This window comes from Lepidochelys kempii, chromosome 13 (assembly GCF_965140265.1).
Source record: "Lepidochelys kempii isolate rLepKem1 chromosome 13, rLepKem1.hap2, whole genome shotgun sequence".
Lineage (NCBI taxonomy): Eukaryota > Metazoa > Chordata > Testudines > Cheloniidae > Lepidochelys > Lepidochelys kempii.
In genome coordinates this window covers 6,443,645-6,465,990 of record NC_133268.1, presented here as the reverse complement: position 1 = coordinate 6,465,990, position 22,346 = coordinate 6,443,645, and the positions used below count along the sequence as shown (strand labels likewise).

The following is a 22,346-nucleotide window of genomic DNA, read 5'->3' as shown; positions in this document are numbered from 1 at the left end:
GCCCCTGGGGGATTCGTGCTCACACTGTACCTCACTCAGAGCACCCTGGCGCGGGGAGCTCGCCCCGATGCGAAGCAGGGGCAGGACGAGCCTGCTGGGCAGTAAGAATAAAGCTCCTTCCAAAATCCCGAGGAACAAAAGGCCAACACTCCCCACCGTGACCAGCGAGCAGCCGGAGCCTGGCCTGCGCTCAAGGTCCATACGCGCTCGCTCCTCCTGGAGCAATGGGCCAGCACCCCTGGAGTCCAGCCCATTCAGGATCGGGGCCGCGGGGAGCAGGGTATTCCACCCTGGCCACGTGGTCAGCCTCCCTTTCCCCTCCCCATCTGCGTCAGGAGGGCAGGTCGACAGGCAGTGCTCTGGATTTGCAATATAGGGGAGTTGCAGAAGGACAAATACTTTCTCGAGGGACTTCTCTTTCCAAACTGGAGCTCAGGTAGAACGTAGGCGCAAGACAAAGCGGAGCGATGGGGTCCAGGGTGCACACACATCCCAGCTCGAGGCAGGACAAAGGCCAGCTGCTGCCGCGTGAGGAGTGTGCACAAAACCCCGACAGGCAGGCCTCGGGACGCTGCGCTTCGCCAAAGGAAAAGATGGGGCCAGAGACTTCTTCCATTGCAAGAAGCGGGGGTGTCTGTGAGGACCCCCCCCCCCAAGCTTCCCCGCTTGCAGCTATCCAGCCCTGTTTCAGCAGGGCAGAGGTTAGGTAGGCTGTTGGCCTGTCCCAGGTCCCTTTGCACCTTGTTTCCTAGACAGGTGCCTCCAAAATAAGAACCCTGGTTCCAAATAAGAACCCTGGAAACAAACAGCATGCCAAGAGCCCTGCCGACTCCCAAGAGGCCCACCAGGCCCCTCCTGTTGGTATTTAGGTTTTTGTCTGTCGTTTGTCTCACTGGACAAGAAAGTCATTGGTCTGAGACAGGACAGCCTGCCACGCTTGTGTAGAGTGGAAGGGCCACGCGTGTTTTCTAAGAAGAGATCCACACCGTTTCCTTCCCACTAAATTACCACCTTCCGCTTCACGCTGCCCTGGATGGTGTCAACAGAGGCCAGCCCGGACGGGAGATGATCTCCACTTACGGTTCGGAAACCCCAGTGGAAACACATTTCCCAAAGGAAGGTGGCCGAGCTCTCCGTTTACTGCGACACTCTCACGCATGAAAACACTCACTGGAGATTTTCACTAGCCCCACTAGCTTTGTCACGCCTCGGAAGTCACACCCTGGTCCTTCCAGATATTATACCAGAAAAGAACAATACATCTATGGGCCACACTCTCTCCCCATCACCGCGCACACAGCGACGTGTCGGGCTAGTGTTTGGTATACAGATTCACTTCTCTTTACAACGGGAAACTGAACGGTGGCAAGTGATCAGTTCCCATTTGTATGCAAATGCACGGCTTTCATTACTGGTATTGTATAGCTGGCCTCAATGGGACTTTTGCCCGAGTAAGGACTGCTGGTTTCTCTCTTCTCCCCCTTTATTTTGCCATCTCTTAATGAGGAGCTTTACCCAATTAGACTACCTACGCGTGTGTACCTGGGTTTCACTAAGAGTCATTCTTGCTGCGGAAAGAGATCTAAGAGAAATTGTGGCATTATTTACAAACGGATGCATGGACCTAACTCTCTTTCCTAGCGGTAGTTTCATGAATGCCTGTCTGCGGCACAAGGAGACTCGGCCACTGGTTCAAAAGGAAAGATGGTGGCCTCCAAAGATCACATGCCACCCAGGTGGCATCAGACAAGTCCGTTGACTGGACACACCGGCCTGTCTAAATACATGGAAGAGGATACTTTGAAGAACCGTGCATTTGGGTTTAGCATTTGACTCTTACAGACCGGCTTATAAAGGAGAGAATCACACTTGTATTAGTATCCGCCTATGTGTAGAATGTTGTCGTCTGAATACGGTAGATACAATTTCTATTTAGCAGTTTCAAGGGTCACCTTTTTTAAAAAAAAATAGTTTCTAGAACTGGATAACAAGGAGTGTTTCAGAAAGTGATTTTTTTAAAAAACTTCAGATAGGAAATTAACGTTTAAACAATCAACAGAGGCGATTTAGCAATACTTCCTCCTGAAGGGACAGATGCCAACGATATTATAGGGCAAAAAGAAACGATTTCTGGACTTGTGATATAACCGCTTCCCCGTCCTCCCCCCCAAGATTTCCCAGGTATTTATTGGACCTTTCTGCGTGCTGCACACAATTTTAATTCCTTTCGAAATCCGTGCATGTAACTTTCTTTCAGAGTGATTGAGCGTGAGTGACTCGAGAGTTCTTGAAAATGTCCAAACATTGTTTTTAATTCAAAGCCTGAGATACATAAGTGCAATATTTTATCTATATTTTATAAAAACAATAACCCCGAAATCCAATCAGCAGCTCATGATGCTAGTTATGCCTTCCCAATGTGCCTGGGGCGGGGGGGGGGAGAATCAAACTACAATGCCCTCTCTTTATTGATAATACCAAATAAATATCTATAGAAAAAGCTTTCTCCAGTGCAGAAGCATGGTGAAATGAGAAATAATATTAGTTAATTGGAAAATTACCCAGCTATTTGATGGACTAATCTTTCCCGAAAGAGGAAATTCTTGACGTGAGAATGCTGCCTGGGTGTGTGAAATAACGTGCGGATCAAAGTGAGGGGTTTTTTTTTATGATGATTATATTTTAAATTTGTAAATCAAGGGACAAGCGGGAGGGAGAGAGGGAGGGAGGGGGGGAAAGGAGAGCTTCTGGCATTCTTCACTTCAGATGCTTGAATGTTTCAAAGTTGCTGCGGTGCCGTTAGCTGACGGCTATTGTGTGTGTTTAAGACTGGGGTGGGGGGGTGAGGAGGGGACTTTGACCCCCTGTTGGTGTGGATTTGCTGTCCAGAGACCGTTAGAAACCGGCAGAATGAATTGAATTGAATGCGATTGTAATGCACAAGGCCCTCCTCCTTTCTCGAGGAGCTGGGAGGCCAGGAAAGCAGCCCGGAGGAGAGCAAGCAGCTTTCTTACACGAAGGAAGATGCTTTGCAAATCAGTGAATTGTATATTTCGAGGGGGCGGGTTAATTTTTTTTATTATTATTATTGTTACTATTCCAGATCTGGAGGGGGGGGGGGGGGAAGATCAGCAACCAAGAAGACCAAAAAGACCGAGGACACACGTGGTAGAGAAGTCTGAATCCAAAACCTCTTTTGTAAGTGTGATTACTTTCTAAGAAAGCTTTAAGTTATTCTTTTAAATTAACCACTGAAAAGATCAGTCTCTACTGAAAGCTTTTCTATGCCGCTAGATTATTTGTGCCTAAACGAGAGGCCAGGGATTTATAACCCCCCCCCCCCCTCTATTTCCTTTACTTTTTGAAACAGAACAAGGCCTGGTTTAAAAATATATTCTTGTTTTACTTGTGGGTCGGTTCATAGCGACCGATTCTGGGGGTGGAGGGTCGATACCTTGTATTCGATACCTGGGCCAAGTTCCGATGGCAAAAGAGATGCTTGTTAGTGACTTAATCAGCAGAAGTGGGAAAGAGGGGGCCTTTCTGAAAGCAACGCGCTTCTCTGATCACTGGCATCGCCTGATTTCTCTGCAGTGTATGTGCGTGCGTGTATATGTCTATGCATATACAAAAACACACACACGGTTTAGGGGTGATCGTATGTTGTGAGAGGCTACTATAGATTTCGGGGTATATTTTTAATATGGTCGCTATGCATTGCAGAGTTAACGTCTGGAAAGTGATAGCAGGTTTCTTGTCTCTAGGATCTCTTTGTTCGGGGACCAGTAGGTGGTATGTTTAAAGAGAGACAGAGGGAAAGAAAGAAAGAAAGAAAATGGCCCTTTGCAAGTCATCTGACTGTTTTCTTCCGGAACACAGAACTGCTGCATTAGAGATTAGGGAAGGGATGTTCTTAAAACAAAATGTCTAGCTGGAAGTGCTACTGAAATAGCCCCAAACCCTACACATCTTTTAAAGCCTCTCATACAGGAGGTTGAAAAGGGCGGGCGGGGGGGAAAGAGAGAGAGAGAGAGAGAGTCGATTTAATAGCAAACTTCAGAGGGGCTAAACCATTGGTGTGGCTTATTTTAAAGCGAAGGAAAATCATGCCACCATCATGCCAACTAGGAAAGTTTTTCCTCTTTGCAGCCTGACACTGCTCCGTTACAACAGAAGCTCTCTTTGCCTTAGGAGGAGGTTAAAAATACCACATCCATGCTGGGGCCTCCAGGCTTACAACTCCAGAGTCGCTAGGAACATTTAGAAAGGCAGCAGGGACCCTCTGTGCATGGATGACAGGCCGACCCTCCCCCACCCGAACAGATACAGGGGGTGGTCACTTCGCTTATTAAGAAAGTTTATTTTTAAGGCAGTCTGTACGTATAAGATTTCGCTGATCAGGATTCGAAGGAAAGGAAAGAAATCTCTATTCAGTAGGGGGAAAAATTCTCCATTATTCCTGACTGTTCTATTCAAATACACCTGGAGGTAAATTGTACGTTTTAAGTCAAACTGGCACTATTATGGGGGGGGGGGGTAATAGGACGGGAGGACAGGATGAAGGGGCACCGATTCTGAATACCAGGGAGGTGACTGATGTGAAGGGGGGGGGGGGGGGAAGAGAACCTATTTCATTCAACACCATGGACAGCGAACCCTTAGCCGGCAATGGAACCAGAGGACTGGAGCTCACCTTTCTTTTCAGCACCTTTCCCCTGCAGAACAAGACCTGGTCTCTGTGCTCGAATTCCTTATGATAACGTGAGACGGGGAGGGGAAAGGAATAAATGTGGGACCCCAAGCCCAGCTGAAGGGGAATGCACAACAAAAATGGAAGACCGAGAGTTTGAGAATATGATCATTGTTTTCCAGACGGAAGGAGATCTCCTTGGTTTTCACTCCGTTGCCATTAGCTGCTCTGTATTAAAAGCCCAGCAAGGTGTAGGCATCGGAGACAGGTATTTCTGGAATGCCACCTGGGAACTAAAAGGGCAGTTCTAGCTAAATAGAAATGTCATTCTATTGGAAAACCATTCTGGTGGTTGGACCCCAATACACAAAGACAGAACTTTAATATTATCCAATCAAATAAGCCTAGATCAGGCAAAGCCACAACACCACCACCACCTTCCCCTCTTCAAAAATGCAAATCCTGGATTGGGTTGTGGAAAGAAAATTAATTCTGAATTGTGCTGAAGCTGGGCATCGTGTTGATGGCAAATGCTTGAGAAAAGAGCTCCCTCGCGCAGGTTACATTTCCTGAGATTTTTCAACCTAAATCCACCAGGTACAGACTCGCGGTCATGTAGCTTCTCGTGGACATAAATAAGTCGATGCATAATAAACTGAAATGAACCAGGAGGGGGAAAAGTATCTTCAGAAGATGGAAAAACGATGCTCCAAGAGCAAACATTCCTCTTGCAGCGTAACAAACAATGCATTTTCGCCGATCTAATACACATGCCATGCACTGTGTGTTATATAATAGAAAGGAAGTCACCCACACACAATATGAAGGTGCGCGAGTGTTCGTACTATGGGCCTTAAGCCTTGAAGACGATATTTCACATAGCTGTCGAGCATTTCTGGTGGCTACTTTATTATATACCCCTAGTAGATACTCTGTCGTGAGATTCTGTTTTATACTGCCTTGAATCGTTTTTTCCCCCAATTGTGTCTCTGGGTTTGCCTGTCAGAGGCCCGCTATCAGAAACAACAACAAAGGCCCCGAACAATTGGCTTGATCTAGTGGGAACAAAATGTATATATATAGTTTACAGTTCTACTGTACTAACAGCCCCACCATGTAATTGCTCCCCCAGCAATGGCAACGTGGAGACTCTCAGAACTGGCACAAAAATGATTTCCATCCGAATCGGAGTCCAGCTCCCACATAGGCATGTAAAATGTCTGTGTCCATCTAAATCCTGCTAGAATCAAATCAAATCACAGTCTTAAACCATTCTAAGAACAGAACGCAGCGTTTTGCTAGCCACAGAAGGTTATTAGAGCGGAAGATAACCCACAAATCTGCACTTTCCACCTAAAAATCCTTACGGGGGGGGGGGGGGAATGTAGAAGTGGTTCGCCATATTTTCTAAGGATAAGACTAAAGTACAATAAGACGTGTTAGAACAGTTCTAAAATACTCATCTCTGATCTGTATATAGAATTATTTAATAAAATAATAATAATAATAAAAGCAATCTCCCCTGAGCGAAAGGACGCGGGCTCTTAAAAACATGGCATGGCACTGGGGGTAGGGGGTAGCCTGGTGAAAGAGGTTTCTAGGTAGAAGGCATTCCGTCACGACTTAAAAACAAAACACACCAAATAAATGTGTTAAAACCATGTATTTATAGCTAGCGTTTCCTTATAAGAGAGCCCTATTTTCTGGGGATGGTTTAAAGAAGAACCAGCATTCGGTGAAATAAATGAAGGGCATTTGATGGCAGCAGGAATTCTATATGCATTGAATTCTACATTGTCCCTCTTGGTGGGCTTTTAAACCCAATGCCACTCTTTCGGTTTATTATTTAGAAATGATCTATAAGGAACTCCTTCCCTTCCAAGCTAAGCCATTCTTAGCTCCTGTGACTTCCGTGATTATGTAACTTTAAGAAGCTTGGTCACAAGGAACAAAAACACATGTAAATAGGGAATCCGTTTATTTTAAAAGTGTGACTTTAAACACATTCTCTCTTCCTGGAAGGGGAAAGAGAATAATTCCTTTACAATTTTCTCAAGTCTGGTTTTTGGTTTGGTTTTGTTTTAAATGACATCCATGTCAGCTTTAAGGAAAATTATTGCGGATGTCTTTTGAGGTAGGAAATATAAGTGTAGGCTATACAGTCCTCCCCTCCCCCTCCTGCCTGTGTTTAAAAAAAAAACCAAACAACCGCGACAGAAAATATAAAGCTTCTCTGATTAACAGTTTAGGTGCAGATCCCAATGTACAACGTCTGCGTGTCCCTAGGAGGACTAGATTCTCTCGCCCTGTAGCGCAGCCATGGATGCAGCTACAAGCTGCAAGCACTCAAAGCTTAAACACTGTTTTCTGAAAGCCCCAGCACCCAGGCTGAGAGGAAGGTGGGGATGGGCTGGGAACAGAGTCTCTCGAATGTTACTCCCATAGTTTCAAGGACATCTTGCTGATGAGGATTTGGTTAATGGAGGAGAACTTATGTCCTCGCGGTGACGTCATTGGGTCCCAATGTAATCCTCTTGTGCCGAACCCAATCGGCAGATGTGCTGAGAGCCTGGACGGAGGCAAGAAGCGCTAATCCTTTAGACTGGATGAGATCAGCTGAAACAGCCAGGACTAGACCCAAAAACCCCTCTGCTAGGAAGATCAAGAGAAAAGGGATAAATTGAGCGAGACGCCTCATAACCCCTTTAAAGAGCTCTGGAGAAGAGCAGGAGGATGGAAAGATGCGTGGGGCACCCGTACAAGTTCATCTGGCTTTTTCCAAGCCGAGCGGGAGCCTGGTTTTCACTCCGATGAGGTCTTTCTTCATTGTTCCAGGGGGGAGGAAGAGAGAGAAAGAAAGAGAAAGAAAAGGTCTAAAATTCAAAAGATAATGAGAGACTAGGCGCTTTTCTTATTCATCTCTAGCCTGCATACACACAACGAACACGCTGAACCACGGGAGGGCGTCCGCACTGGATCTGAGAAAGCAGGCAGAGTTTCAGCCACAGAGGGCTGCTTCCATTGGAATGGGTAAATCTGCTTAAAGCTAGTCTTGCCGGTGCTGTAATTATGGGGTTTAGGCGACAATGGTGGGAGAACATCCCAGCTCGATTGCTAACTTGGAAGAGCGTCAGGATTTTTTTCCCCTTCCTTCCTCTTTTGTAAGCGTCCTTCATGGGCTTTATCATTATTAGGGGTTTTTTTTTTGGGGGGGGGAGGACGACAAGGAGGGGGATGGAGGGAATTCAGCAGCAAGATCTATAGAAAGAAATCGTCCTAAATTAATAAAGTGCTTTTAACTCCGATGGCCAGCAACGAAATCGCTTTAGTCATGGTCACTCTCTTTCCATCCTTAATACAGATAAGCAAAAAAAAAAAAAAAAAAAACAACCCCCCCCAAAAAAACACCCCAAAGCCTGGAGCTATTATTGTGATCAGCCGCTGTGGATTGCCAATGCGCCTCTAAGCTATTTCGGTTTCCCTTCTAAAGAAGAGAAATCAGCTCATTTGCATTTTGAGCGGCTTAAGAGACACACGAGGATGATGATGATTTGAAAGTAGAAGACGGGGGGGAAAAGACGCCCAGCACTTTGACTGGACCGGTAACTCTAGAGAAATAGACCTGTCCCTTGACATGATGGATCTGTTACGCTTAATTCAGGTCTGCCTTACTATTAGAAGGTGGCCAACAGTTTCCAGAGTGGCTGTTCTCTGTTAAGAACTTATCCTTTTAAATACCGTATAGGCTGTTCCAGAAATTATACCGTACAGAGGGTTTGCATTATATAAGTGGTTTATATGGCTATTATATAGGATTTCATTGCAATTTCATTGATTGTGTAGGCGGTGTATAGGATAGGGTTTGGCGTAGAGGTTTGTATAGGGGTTTACTGTACAGGCTTCGGATCTATAGGGTTTGTAATTGTAGAGAGGTTTATTCTAGCGGGTAGAGTGCAGAGATATTTTACATTGGACATGGGGGTTCATTGCACGGGGGTGGGGGTTTCTTCCCTAGGGTTTGTTTTTATATTGTCCGGTTTTTTATATTTTATACCGTGTTGGGGAGGGTGTGTGTTGTGTGTGTGTGTGTGGGGGGTCTCTCTCCTCTCGGAGGTTCAGAGAACCCCTGTTCTCTCCCGCTCCGGAGGGGAGCCGTGTGCGCGTGTTGTCGAGAGGGGGGCACCCGAGCGGACCAGCAGCGCTCCGCGCGGAAGACGCGCTTGTGCTTTGGTCTCTCCCTGCCCTGCTGCCGCCGAGCCCCTCTCTGCGTGTTCACAGCGGACCTTGATTTAATGTCCATACAATTAAGGCACGCGGTGAATGCCAAGAGAGGAGCCTCACAGCTTCATTTTAATGAGAATGGGGGACACAAACCCTCTAATTACACTTAACAGCAGCCACGGAGCGATCTATGGAGCATCCTCGGCCTTTTGACAAATCGGAGCAACAATGGGCTCCAGCGTCTTGCAGGGCAGCTGTCTCTTTACATTAAAAGTGGCAGGGGGGCGAAGCAGGCCCCTCCTGAATATGCAGAGGTTTAGGGGCTCCTGGCTCACAAAGGGAAAGGGCAGGACAATGCAGGGGGAGCTAAGGAGGGGAGAGCCAGGAAGACAATGCAGGAGGGTTGCTATTATTATGGGGGGTTTAGATGTCCTTGCAACCCCCACGCTGGTAACTTTGCCTCCCTCGAGACGTTTGCAATGAATGGAGAGATCGGAGGGGGCACAGAAAGGGAGTTGCAAGAGCTGTTAGTGAGAAAGAAACCCGCCAAAGGTTCAGGGAAGCGGTGCTGGGCATTGCTCAATGTCACTTGAAACAAGGATTGCACTGAGTAAGAGGAGCAAGATTTCGTTCTGTTTTAGAGGCAAAGCCCTCAGCTTGGACTTAATGTCCGAAAAGCGTCGCTTGTATTCTATATAGGTAACCCACTTCGAATGGGGGAGGAAGGGAAATACAGATGTCCAAAGCACTTTAATTCCGTTTTCTGGGGTGAACCGAATCACGTTCCAAATCTAAGAACAAGTGGCAAAGTGGGTTGGAATAAAGAGTTCAGCTTCTCTCGTGGTTCCTGGATTAATCATTGCAATAATCCTAATAAACTCCTTTTTTTCAAATGCCAGACGAAAGAATTTTGTTCTTCCTTTCTTCTTCTTGTTGTTGAACGTCAAGTCTTTATGCAGCAGGTTCAAAGGAGCAGTGCTGCGATTTAAAGAGGTTACATAGTTTATTTAAATATTTTGAAACCACCACAGCTCCTTTAGTTGCTGCTTTAATAGTTTATTTACAACAATATTGAAATGCACATTGCTTAGTTTTGTAAATAAAATTCGTGCGTCTGTGTCTTTTTTTTTAAGTTATAGAATACTACGCAATAGCCATAAGAGGATTTGGGGTGTTATTTTAAAGAGTTTAGATTTTAGAACCAAGAATTATTGTTACGAATGCAGTTTAGTTACGCAGAAAGTTTCTAGGTATTTATGCATCTCTAACATGGCTATTCTACAATAGAATATATATATATATATATATATATATATATATATATATATATATATATATAAACGAGTAATTCTGTATTTCTAGATATGTGCATGTAAGTTACATTACGTTTATATATAGGGTGCATATATAATCATGCATACAAAGGTGTTGATATAGGTATCTATGCAATTTATATCAATATGATTGTGAGAATGTAAAAAAAAGCTGAAGTTCCTCATTTGTCTAATTTTTCACCATCTTTGTCATGGCATTTTAAAAAGAGTCTCCTCATACCCCCTTACTTTTTAAAATTCATTAAATTGCTGGTCTAAAAACCTAGCAGAAAATTGTATTTCCAGGGGCTGCAGAAGAGCCCCCGCATAGCGCCATCTGCTGCTCCCTCTGTTGTATGGCAAGTAAGGCCCGCGGTCCAACCGGGCTGTAAATCGCTGCCGTTTGGAAGGCGAGATGCGTAATTCGCAGGGCTGTGGGCCAGGCTGAATGCCGCGGCCACCCCGGTTGGTTGTTTCTATGTTAATTAACTTTGTGCCGCAGGGTCTCTCAGATCATCAAGACACAGCGGACCGAATCCCGACTTGCCGAGGCCAACTCCCAACCCTACGGGAGCTGGCCCCCAGGCACGTGCCTGGAGGGAGAGACATGCACACGAAGACACGGGGGACAGAGGCATCCCCAAAGGTGTAACTTGGGACCCAGCGCATGGAGGGTGGGGTCTGGGCCCGTTGTAAAGAAACGCAACGAGGGGAGTGGCAGGAGGCTATTTGCCTGGTTTAGGAGTCTCTCTCCTCCCCCCCCCCCCCCGCCCGCCCAAATTACATTACATTGTTTTGTTTAATTTCACCTTCCCTCCGGGAGAGTGGGTGTATCCCCCTGCCTGTCAGGGGGAGCGGGGCAGGGAAAGCAAAGGGGAAGTCTCCCAGCTGCTTGGCGTTGGGAAGGTCGGTGGTCTCTCGAGCTGTTTGGGCTGTTCCCCCAGCAGGAGTCTGCGACGCTGGGGAAAGACAGAGGCGACGGTCCCTGTGCGATGCCCACGTGTCTACACTCAGCAGCATCAAGACCAACCAACCCAGCCTCAAACCCCCCACCCCCCTCCTCCATCCCTGTGGACTCTGACCTTGGTGGATTCCTCTAGCACGGCGCCCCCAGATGCTGTGAATTACCGCGCACATCAACTGCGCTCCGCGCAATCTGTGCTCAAGGAGGGGCGCGTGGCTAAATAGAGTCTGGGAAAAGGGAGAGAGATCACCAGGACAAACGGACCCCCGTGGATCTCTCTCTCTCTGCCCCCCCCCCCAGCAGACCAGGCCTGGAGAGGGGAGCAGACTGGCCTTTTGTCCCCCCGGCCCACCTCCTTCAGGCGCTGCAAAACGGGGGTTTGGGCAGATCTGGATCTCGTCGCACCTAGTATCGGGCAAGCGCCCCCCCCAAGTCTATGGAGTCACCGCGGGGCAAGGCCCGCGTGTGCGAGCTCAGAACGGGCCCGTGTCAGGGAAGGGGGGTTCGCCGGTCTGTGGACACGCTCGGGCAGCCAGCGCTCTGGTCCGGCTGGACCCGCTGGGCCGTCCCTGCTGCGGGTCCCTCCACGGGGCGGGTTTCGTTCCCAGAGCGGAGCCGGGGGAGCCCGGCCGCAGCCAGCAGGCTGGGGTTGGCGCGGCGGAGAGCGGTCAGAGGGCGTCCAGCCCGCGGGCCTGCCCTGCTCCCCGATTCCCTGGGCTGCTGGCTGGAGGGGCCGAGTGAGGGGGCGGCACTAGCTGGGGTGCAAGGGGCCGGTTGCCTGCCCGGGGCTGGCCCGGAGAGCGCAGGGGGCGCTCCTGTCCCCTCCACTAGGCAGGTTCCCAGAACTCCAAGGGACCCCCACCAGCAGAGCCAGGCCGGATTTGAAGCAACCACCAACACTGCTCCGACAACATCCTTGTTGCTGTTAAGCAAAGGCCAGGTCTCCCCCCCGCGCACACACACACGGTCTCAGGCAGCACGTTCACACCACGACAACAGCGCCCCCAAACGCGCACAGGGGTTGCCCGACTAGCCCGGAGCTCGCTTTGCCGATTCGCTCTTGTTCCTTTCTGAAAGCCAGCTGCGGCAGCAGGGCAAAGAAAGCGGGTCCTGGCAATGCCCCCAGGTGACGCCACAGGCTCTGGGACAAACGTCTGGAGTTTTCCCCAGGGCCGGTCAGCTACAATCTGAAGCCAGACGGGAAGACACTTCAGTGGACAACGGAGAACCAAAATACCCCCTTCTTCGCTGGCCTTTGACACTAGCTGAAGAGTCAGGCGTTATCAGGGCCTGCTGGTCTCGAACAGCAGGATGGAGAACCTCCGGCAGCCCCAACAGACCCCCAATACAGAAATCACCTTAATCCCTGCACCACACACTGGCCCACGGCTCCTGCTCACAAAACGCCTGATCCAAACCCGCTCAAACAGACCTCCTCACCCCTACCATCTCTGACACAGGCCGGAGGCCTTGACCAACTCACCGGTAGTAAGTCCTGCAGAGAGGGGGCTCTAGCCTTCTCCCTGAAGGTGCAGTTGCCCCACTTCCTGGCAGAGTGGTTATGCCGAAGAGATGCCACCAGCCCAAGGAGGCAGAAAATGCATCTTCCCCCCCCATACCACCCAAGGGCCCACAGCTGGTTCAGAGCCAGAGACCGCTCTCCCATGCCAGGTGCTTCCCCAGGATTAGAGCCTCCCGCGTGGGGAGGATTGGCCCAGAACCTGCGAGCCTCCCACCTGAATCCTCTTTACCCCCATGAGTTAATCAGAAGCGGCTGTCACCGCTGTTTTGTCTTGGGAGCGGGGCCTCTGCCTTTACACTTGCCTCATTTCACCCGGGCGCTCTAGCGGCTGGCGCCCAGCCTTGACTCCGCTGCTCCCAAGCCCGGCACAGCCCGGACCTCACTGGAGCCCATCTACAGCAGCTGAGGACGTGGGGCCGTGTGGACCAAGGAGCAACCACGAACGCCCTTTCCTCTCCCCTAGCTCGTCCGTTGCCCCAGCAGGTTAGACGCTGCAGGTCAATTAAAGCCGTCCCCCACGCAGATATTATTCATAGAGGAAGAAGGAGCGGAGGCTGACCCGGATTTATTCCTAGCCCCCGAGCCTTGGTTCCATTTTACAGATGGGTCCATCCAGAAGGAGGCAAAGGCCCAGATCCTCAAAAGGTATTTAGGTGCCTGACTGTGGGAGTTAGGTAACGGAATACTCTTTAGGAGCTGGGCCAAACGACTTACCCAAGATCACAGGGCAAGCCAGTGCCAGCGAAGAGAGAAGAATTTCTAGCCCCGAGCTAAACACAGCCCCCTGCTGTTCGGGCTTGGTTGGATTGAAGCCAGTAGCAAACCTGGCACTTGATTCAATAGCCCGGGATTGGGCCGTGCATGTTGAAATCCCCACAAACGGCATGATACCTTCTTATTTCCCCTCCCTGGGTCTGTCCCAGAGCCCGAGGTCCATTTCCTTTGTGCAGCACCCCACAAGTTCCTTGTTCCCAGTGACCCACTACTGCACAGAGAATCTGTCCTCTCTGATTTCCCCCTTCACCCGAAACAAACATTAGCCTGTTTGCAAATCCGTGGGGGGAGGTTAAAAGTCTTTACAGTAAAACACTCACATGAAAGTGGACACAGGGATCTACACAATTTCTCCCCCGCCCCGGTGTGGATCTGCTTTAGCCAAAGCCCTTCTGTAAAGACAAAGGAGGCCCACTGATTTAGTGTGTTGTACCTGATGCCGCACACAAAGTGGACAGAGCGTTCCCAACATCTCGTCTCCTCCTGCACCAGCTCTTTGTCTCAGCGGCCAGGTCTTTTCCATAAACTGCCCTGCGCCTGCAATAGCTCGACAGCGCCCTCTTGTGTCCAAACCTGAACCGAGACCGTAGCTGGGGCCTAAAAACGACCGCAGTGGACAGAAAAGATGGGGCTGTCTATAAAAGTAGGAGCTAAAGCCCCAAGGATTGCCATTGATTCATCTCAATCACCAGGATTGCCTGGTGTGAGAGGGGGAAGAAGCCTGGAAGCTTCGGACACATCCCCCATGGTAATGCTAATGAGATAGAGAAAGGTGCAACAGCATGCTCAGGGGATTCCCAGTTGCAACCAGTAAATACAGGACCCACTCAAGCTGTTGGAGTGCTAAAGTTTTACTGCTGAACTTCTAGGTTTTGATCTGTACACACGCAATTCATGCTTGGAAATCAGGGTCTTTGTTTATTACTTTCACCTTCAGCTGGTTTCATGCTCCATACAGAAAATACACAACCCAGCACTGCCCTAAGATTCTGATGATAATGAAGATGACATGGAAAAAGAGGACAATTTATGACAGGGAATCCTTTCCCCCAACATTTCCAGCCTTGCTTTATTTCTCCAGGAAGTCATATTTTGAGGGGAGGAGGCGCAATCAGCCACTACTGTATTAATATTATTTATCTGTTGTCCAAGTAGCACCCAGAGACTCCAGCTGAGATCAGGACCCATTGTGCTGGCTTCTGCACAGATGCATAGTAAGAAACAGAGTAGTTCACTATCTGAAAAGACAAGGGTCATACCATTTTTAAAGATGGGAAGGGTTAAGGATGTCTAGCAAACCAGGGAATTGAACCCCCATTCAACTCCAGTGCCTTAACTCCATGTCCAGCCTTCTCACCAGTGGGAACAATTCCTTGACTCAGTCTGTAATGAAGGAAGAAAAAGACCTCACCCACTAACCCGACTGAGGAGAGAAGTGTGAAAGCAGTATTAATGGAGATGTCCTCTTCTCAAACTGCTGCACAGTGTTTTGATTGAATGTCCAAGACAGCCCCCTCCAGAGAAGCAGGTAACTCCCCAGGGGGCCTGGGAAAGTTTGTGTAGGCCAACAACAGAGGACCAGCACTGGGGGTGGGGAGGGGTGGGAATAAACACACTCTTATCAGAGGGGTAGCCATGTTAGTCTGTGTCCACAAAAACAACGAAGAGTCCGGTGGCACCTTAAAGACTAACAGATTTATTTGGGCATAAGCTTTTGTGGGTAAAAAACCCACTTCTTCAGACACACTCTTGTTACCCTAGCTGGAATGTGAGCTGACTTTGCAATTCATGTATCAATTTTTCCCCATATGGCCCGTGACTCCTGACTCCTGATTGGAGGACACAGAGATATCCTAATGCATTGGCAGCAAATAAATCTCATCTAAGCCTTGTTCAGCCCAAGCAAACCTTTCGAGTTACTTGGTGCCTAGAAGAGAGCAAGGGTCCTTACTTACCCAGGGTACATATTGGCCCTCAATACCATAGGATCTAAGCACCTTCTAAATCTTCAATACATTTACACACAAAATCCCCTGTGAGGTAGGAAAGTGCTGTTATTTCTGTTTATCTGACGGGGAACTGGGGCCTGGCCAGACTAAGCATCTCGCCCACTGTCTCGCAGGAAGTCTGTAGCAGAGCAGCAAACTGAACCCCGTTGCCGGCTAGCACCCTAAGCACTGGGCCATCTCTTTACTATGATTTGCTGGACTCTTCACAACCACCAGTAAATGTTTCATGCCCATGCCCTAGTCCAAAATTGTAGCTGAGCAGGGAGAGAAGAGGTCTATACATAGGGCTTGAATGTCTTCTAACCTGTGCTGATGTAAATCAGGAGTTACTCCCCTGATACCAATGGAGTTACATCCATGTGAACCTGATGCACGCTGGAGGGGAATAAGGCCCACACAGTGTAAAACAAGCAAGAAACAGGACAAGAGGTAGTTTAGGATGTTTAACCATGAAGACATCATCAGTGATATTTGTCCCCAAGGCCTTTCCCAGCCATTTTCTGAAATAGCAGAGGATCCATTTTAATAACTTCTCTCCTCCCTTAGGAAATGGTCCATCTGTCTAGAGACAGAAGCCCTACATATGTACACACATGCTACTAACTGATGAGGGTGATGAATAAACTTCCCCTATAGGCCAATTATTCCTTTATTGACCAAAACAGTTTGTTAATGGGAGGTGGCAGCTTGCATGGGGAATGGGCAGGGGGCAGAGGGGTCCACAAGACCATCTCTTAATGGAAGTTCAGTCAACATATTTTGAAAAGCCTGAGCACCCTGGTATTCATACAAAGTGAAGGCCAAACTCTGCTTGCCTCACTCACTGTCCCTTTGAACTTCTCAGTCTATATAGTCATGCTAATAGGCCCAAACCAAGAAAGAGAACACATTTCTCTTAAACCAGCCCCAGAATGAAGACGCAAGTGCATTACCAGGAGGACATCAAGTCTCTACCACAGCCGTGTCCCTGCACCTTCTGCCCCACCAAACTGCCATTTGTCTTAACCTCCCAACAGATATTCTCACAGGCCTGTTCTGTATTATTAAAGAACATAAGATATGAAGGAAAGCATGTTGGCTTAGTCGACCCATTGTGCATATGGTCAAAAGTATGCAGAGAAGGACGGTGTAACTGTCCCCTCTCTTCTTCCTCTTCTCTCAAGGAGGAGGTCAAGTGGTCTCGGAGAAGCCAGGGATGGAAGAAGTTCAGTAAGTAGCTCTGTTCCAGTCAAAAGGCCTGGACATTAGCATTCCACCTGCCCCACAGAGAGGGAAAAAGTCTTTTACAGGAAATCACTGGTGTTCAAGAGAATTCACCCTGTAGAGTCTGTAGTTTGTTTAAACTGGGCTTTCAGATGTTTTCCGGTGGGAGGGGAGTCGATTATTGTGACATTATGTAACTTTTGGGAATATACCATCAGTAACTACAGAACTGCGCTGTATTTGAAAGTAGATCTCGTGTTGTTTTGATAGCTATTGTGTGAGTACTAGGATGATATGTTTAATGCAAGAATAATTTTCACAGGACTGCTCAGAACCCTGTAGTTAGTCCCTACAGTGCCAATTGCTTAGTGGGAGCATGCTGTGTAAAGAGAGTCAATACAGTTTTAAAATAAAATGGAAAGAAGGGACAATTACAAAACTGATTCATACATGGAGGGGACTCAAACACCAAATCACTAACAAGGAAAACAGAGCGGGAAATCAGTCCCTGGAAAGAGCCACAGATGACCACACGAGGGCACTACTCTGCCTCTGTTACGTCTCCTGGAGTTTTATTTTATAGGCTATGCCAGAAACTGGAAACAGACATCAAGAGGGCTCTGCTGCAGACAGTGCTTTGGATGCTGATACATTATTGCTGGGGTTTCAAAGAAAAAGCAGAGGAGACATTGTTTAAAGCTCCCAGGTGGTGTCTGTCAGTTAGCCGCCAGTAAATGATTCAGTACCCTTGACCTATTCAGACGCTGAGCCATGGATTTGGTTTTGAGACGGTGGCTTGAATTGGGCTTCACTGTGAGTTGGGGATGCGATCAGAAGTGACCTAATGCTGCTTCCTTTCCCTAGTCCAGTTTCACTCTCTCTGTGGAGTAAATCTACAGAATGAAGCCCGTGAGTGGCACATAATGCAGGATTCATTCCTCCTCAGCACTTGCTTCCCTGATTTTCCTGTCCTCTATTCCAGTCTGACTTTACTTTCGAAACCCTTTGGAGTTTGGCAGGACAAGTAGCCACTGCCTCCCTGTGATCTACTAACAAGGTATTTATTGATACAGCAAGAAAGCTACAGATTTCATTTGACTCCATTCTTCCTTCATCACAGAACAAACACCTTATCACCCTGATTCTCCATTGCCTCGCAGTGCTTTACACAGGTGTAAACGACTGCACAAGCAGCAAGGGAGTGGAGAATCAGGCCCCAGGAAGGAACCAGCACAAATCTTTAAATGGAGAGAAACTCCTTGTGCTTTCCATAAGGTGGCGCTCATTCTCCATTTGATTGGGGAGCAGCGTGAGCTTTCTGCAAAGAAAGGAGCTACCTGAACAAGATGCAAAGATACTTTGCTTGAGTCTGGCGATGTGATTCTTTGTTTTTATGTGTTTATGAACCAGATATGTAAAAATAAAAATAAAAACACATGTGTACCCAGAGAGCAGCTCAGGACAAGAGACCAAGGCCCAGATCCTCAAAGATATGTAGGCCCTTAATTCCTATCCATTTTAATGGAAGTTAAGTGTCTAAATAACTTTAAGGATCTGTTTCAGAGTAACAGCCGTGTTAGTCTGTATTCGCAAAAAGAAAAGGAGTACTTGTGGCACCTTAGAGACTAACCAATTTATTTGAGCATGCTCAAATAAATTGGTTAGTCTCTAAGGTGCCACAAGTACTCCTTTTCTTTTTAAGGATCTGTGTCTTCTGTAGGTTGCCATGCCCATGTGGTATGTCTTACAGATGGTAATGTTCTGTGCCAAGCTCCATGGAGCCACTAAATAATAGTCAAGAAAACATGTCTTGAAATCACAGTAGCACAATGTGAATTTTAACCCAAGCCACATGCCCTTCCCATCTGTTTACAGTCTGGTATAATGGAAAAACAGAGACAGAGAGGCACTTTCACACCCCAGTGACTAAACTTAGGCACCTGAATCCATATTTAAGCCCCTACACATGCTGCTTGATTTTCAAATGCCCTAAGATCCCATGTCTCCTTCTGACAGGTGCTCAGCAGCTCTGTAAACCCTTTATTTAGGGGCCTAAATATAGAACTAGTTGACTAACTTTTAAGCATCCAGGTGTGGACATATTTGATCAGAAGCTTAACTGTGTAATAGAAGGAAGCAAATCAGTGTCTGAACAACTCTGAGACAAGAAGCTCTTTGCACAGAGGTAAAGGACTCCCTCTTTGCAGCTGCATATTGACTTTCCCTTGGGCTCCCTGCACTCTGCTCATGTCCATTATAATCACCCTCTTTAATGCCCACTTCCCTAGAACAAGCTTGGCTCTACGAATGCCTAATGAAAAGGAGGAAAGTGAGATATGTAAAACAGCTCACACTGTTAAAACAAAAGCTTTGCAATGGCAGCTTGTGTTGCTGATTTCTAATTTACTGAAATACTCTCAGCAATAAAGTCTGTCAGTTACTTAAGGAACAGACCCCTTCATTAGGATCTACCACTGGATAATTGATAGTCAAAAACATAATGGATGTAATGGATGTCAAGGGAAACCACCAGGCAGTAATGTCTGCAATGATAGGATAATTGAACCTTTTTTTTAAATGCACCAATACTTAAAAAAAATTATTCTAACACACAAAGAGCAGAATGACATTTTATCTCTTAATTTGAATTGCATGGAATAGGCTGTTGCCACAGGTCCCCTGCTGAGGCAAAAAACCAGACATTGATCCAGCGATAATGTTCCCTCACAATGATTTCATTTTTATTAGGCCAGATGACTGATGTAGATGTAATCCTCTGCTCTGATTCACGCTGCTGCAGCTACAGTGTATGGTGGCTCACTGTAGCGTTATGGACTGGCTGTAGAGACTAGGATCCAGATTCTTAGCTGGTGTAAATCGAGTTCCCTCGATTTCAAAGGAACTACCTTGATTTGCACCAACTGATTTCAGTGGAGCCGTGTCGACTTACACATGCTGCAGGTCTGACCCTGGTCCACTTTAGGAAATGACCCCGACTGTAGCCAGTTGGAAGAAGAGCAGTGCAGCTATTCAAATAAAATTTTTGGAAAGAAGTGTTTATTAATAAAGTCCTATGTAGGGCCCTTTGATGACCCTCAGTACCACAGTATCTGAGAACGCCACAAACTTTAATATGTTTATCTTCACCACGCGCCTGTGAGGTAAATAAGTAGTACTATCCCCATTGTACAGTGTGGGAGCTGAAATACAGTGAGATTCAGGCCCAGATCCTCCAAGGTATTCAGGCTCCTATTGATTTCATACTAGCCACTCGGAGACCTGGCTGTCCTTGTCAGCCTGCAGGCAGTTCCCCTCCCCTATCCCCCAAAAAAGTCCAGTGTTACTCTTCTCTTGTTTACCACACAAGGTTTGAACACAGCACTTGGGTTATTCCAGTGGGAGCTAGGCTTCAAAATACCTTGGAGGATCTGGGCCTGAGTGAGTTGCCCAAGGTCACACATGAGATGAACAAGAAAATGAACTAAAGTTTCCAAGTCGCAGGCTAGCGCCCTAACCGCCCCTTCAGCTAATCAGAAAATTGGTTTTTGACTGGCTAAAGTTTCAGGTTTTAACTGTTTTCAGTGAGTAATAACCCTCCACCTAGAAACCTGATTGGCTGTCATAGATTTTATTATGATAATGTTTAGCATTTATGGAGAATTTTTCATGCTCAGAGTTGTGGACAAACATTAACTGAACTTCACAAGAGCCATGTGAGCTAAGTCTATTGTGAGATCACTCAGTGACAAATGACAAGAGAGGGGGCAGAACTGAATGAGTTGCTGAATGGCTCCAAAAGGGACTGCTCCTAATGACATCTAGTAAGACATTCCCACTAGAAATTGCTTATCTAGGGATGGATTTTCAAAAGATTACAGCACCCAGAAGTTCCCATTGCTCTCTACAGGGGGAGTACCCATTTTTCTTAGTGGGAGCTGTTGGGTGGTGAGCAATTTTGAAAAAACCGTGACCTCTAATATTTAATGAATATTAGCTTTGGCTGATTAATGGGGCATGAAGAAGAGAGACAGTGTTAATAAATTATTCAGATTCCAGATGATGGTTTGGTGCATTATTCACTACTTATTTTTTTTACTTTTTGTCTTGAGGTTTAAAAAGGTTAGATCCTCCAATCAAGGAGAAGAAACAACATCTTGGGACTCGGATTGCAAACTCCCATTGGCCATCCTATCCCACAAATTGCAAAAAGTGGAAGTTGAATAGTTCACGAACACCACTCAGAATGAAAGTTGTTCTCAAATCTGTTTGCCAAACTCCTACAAATAAGAGACACATTTACAGAGATCACAAATGATGCCAAGAGCTGAAAAACAGGGCTACATTTATCAGACCATGCACTCATTATCTATCTGGCCATCTCTATTTTAATACACACAAGACTCAGATAAGTAACACATAAAGACCAACTGGAACAGAAAACTCCAGAAGGGAAAGCTCCTTCGAAATATCTCTGATGTTCCCAGAAAACTGAATATGCACCTAAAATTGCCAAGATTTTGCAGATAAATTTTTTTTTTTTTCATCACCGTGTTAAAGACTTTGGCATTCATTTCTGGCAGCAACATCTGAACAGTGTTCTTTCTATCAGCTTACATCAGCCATTAGCTGCATTTTGTATGTATGCAAACAAGTACCAGGTACCATGCCTTCTTACATAAAAGCATTTGTCCTAACTCTGCTTTGACATTGATTTCCGTGTTCTTTCAATCCTTTTTGGCAGAGCTGCTGTCACAGTCTCTCACTAAACGTCAACTCAGCACCTTCTGCTGCTCTTATCATTGACACGTGCAGGTTCTGAGACGGGGTGACAATAGAACAGCAAGTGACAAACCAAGTATCATGGGACAAGAAGAAAGGGCACGTTACCCACAGGCAAGTTGGAGAGCTTTTCCAGATGGGATTTCACTGGTCTATAATAAATGTTCCAGTCATAAAAGGGGAGAGTCTCCATGCTTAAAGAAACACAGGAATAAACAGTGACCAAAGCAAAAAGAGAAAGAAAAACGTAGCTCTTTGGTGCAATTAAAGAAAAAATACTGCATGTAACACACCGTTGCTTCTCCTTAGCTAGGTGGCATGAACAGACTCTGCTTCTAGAAAACTGGTTGTTGCATAGGTGTGTGTCCACGTAGTGGCAGCTATTTGAATCCTATTTTATTTTTTAAAAAATTAATTAAATGTTCTGACCTGAGAGCCTGAAGCCTTCTGTCTTCGGAGAAGGTACTTTATGAGAACAGTGCAGCCCTCGCTTCCCACTGCAGCCTGCCAATAGGCTCAACCCTGAATTGGAGGGGCCATTTCAAGGCTTTAGAGTCAGAGCTGGTTGGAAAATGGCAATTATTTTTCCACAAGAAATTTCCATTTTTTAAAAATTTTGTCCAAATTTCAAATGAATATATATATATATATATATATATATAGTTTAATGACGTCCCACCCCAACTAAAGACATTTTTCCCATTCAATTTTTGGTCTCCAAAAACTGGTTTTGGTTAAACAAAATTGATGAAAACTTTCAAGTTTTTTGGCCAAAAATTCAGAATTTCATTTAAAATGAAAATTTTCCACAAAATGTTTCATTTTTGATGAAATGCCATTTTTGGTCAAAATTTTTTTTCATTTAAAAATG

At 46.6% G+C, this 22,346-nt stretch overlaps 1 long non-coding RNA gene across 5 annotated transcripts; it reads left to right on the top strand.

The window, feature by feature from the left end:
• The first annotated feature begins 3,118 nt into the window (after positions 1-3,118).
• LOC140896851 (uncharacterized) lies at positions 3,119-21,429 on the top strand. Of its 5 annotated transcripts, none has more exons than XR_012154622.1 (4): positions 3,121-3,198; positions 16,657-16,702; positions 17,679-17,753; positions 20,806-21,429. It is a non-coding gene; the product is annotated as an uncharacterized lncRNA (long non-coding RNA). The 5 variants fall into 5 exon arrangements; XR_012154623.1 differs by lacking the exon at positions 3,121-3,198 and adding an exon at positions 6,974-7,720; XR_012154625.1 differs by lacking the exon at positions 3,121-3,198 and adding an exon at positions 10,744-10,870.
• Positions 21,430-22,346: the final 917 nt, after the last annotated feature.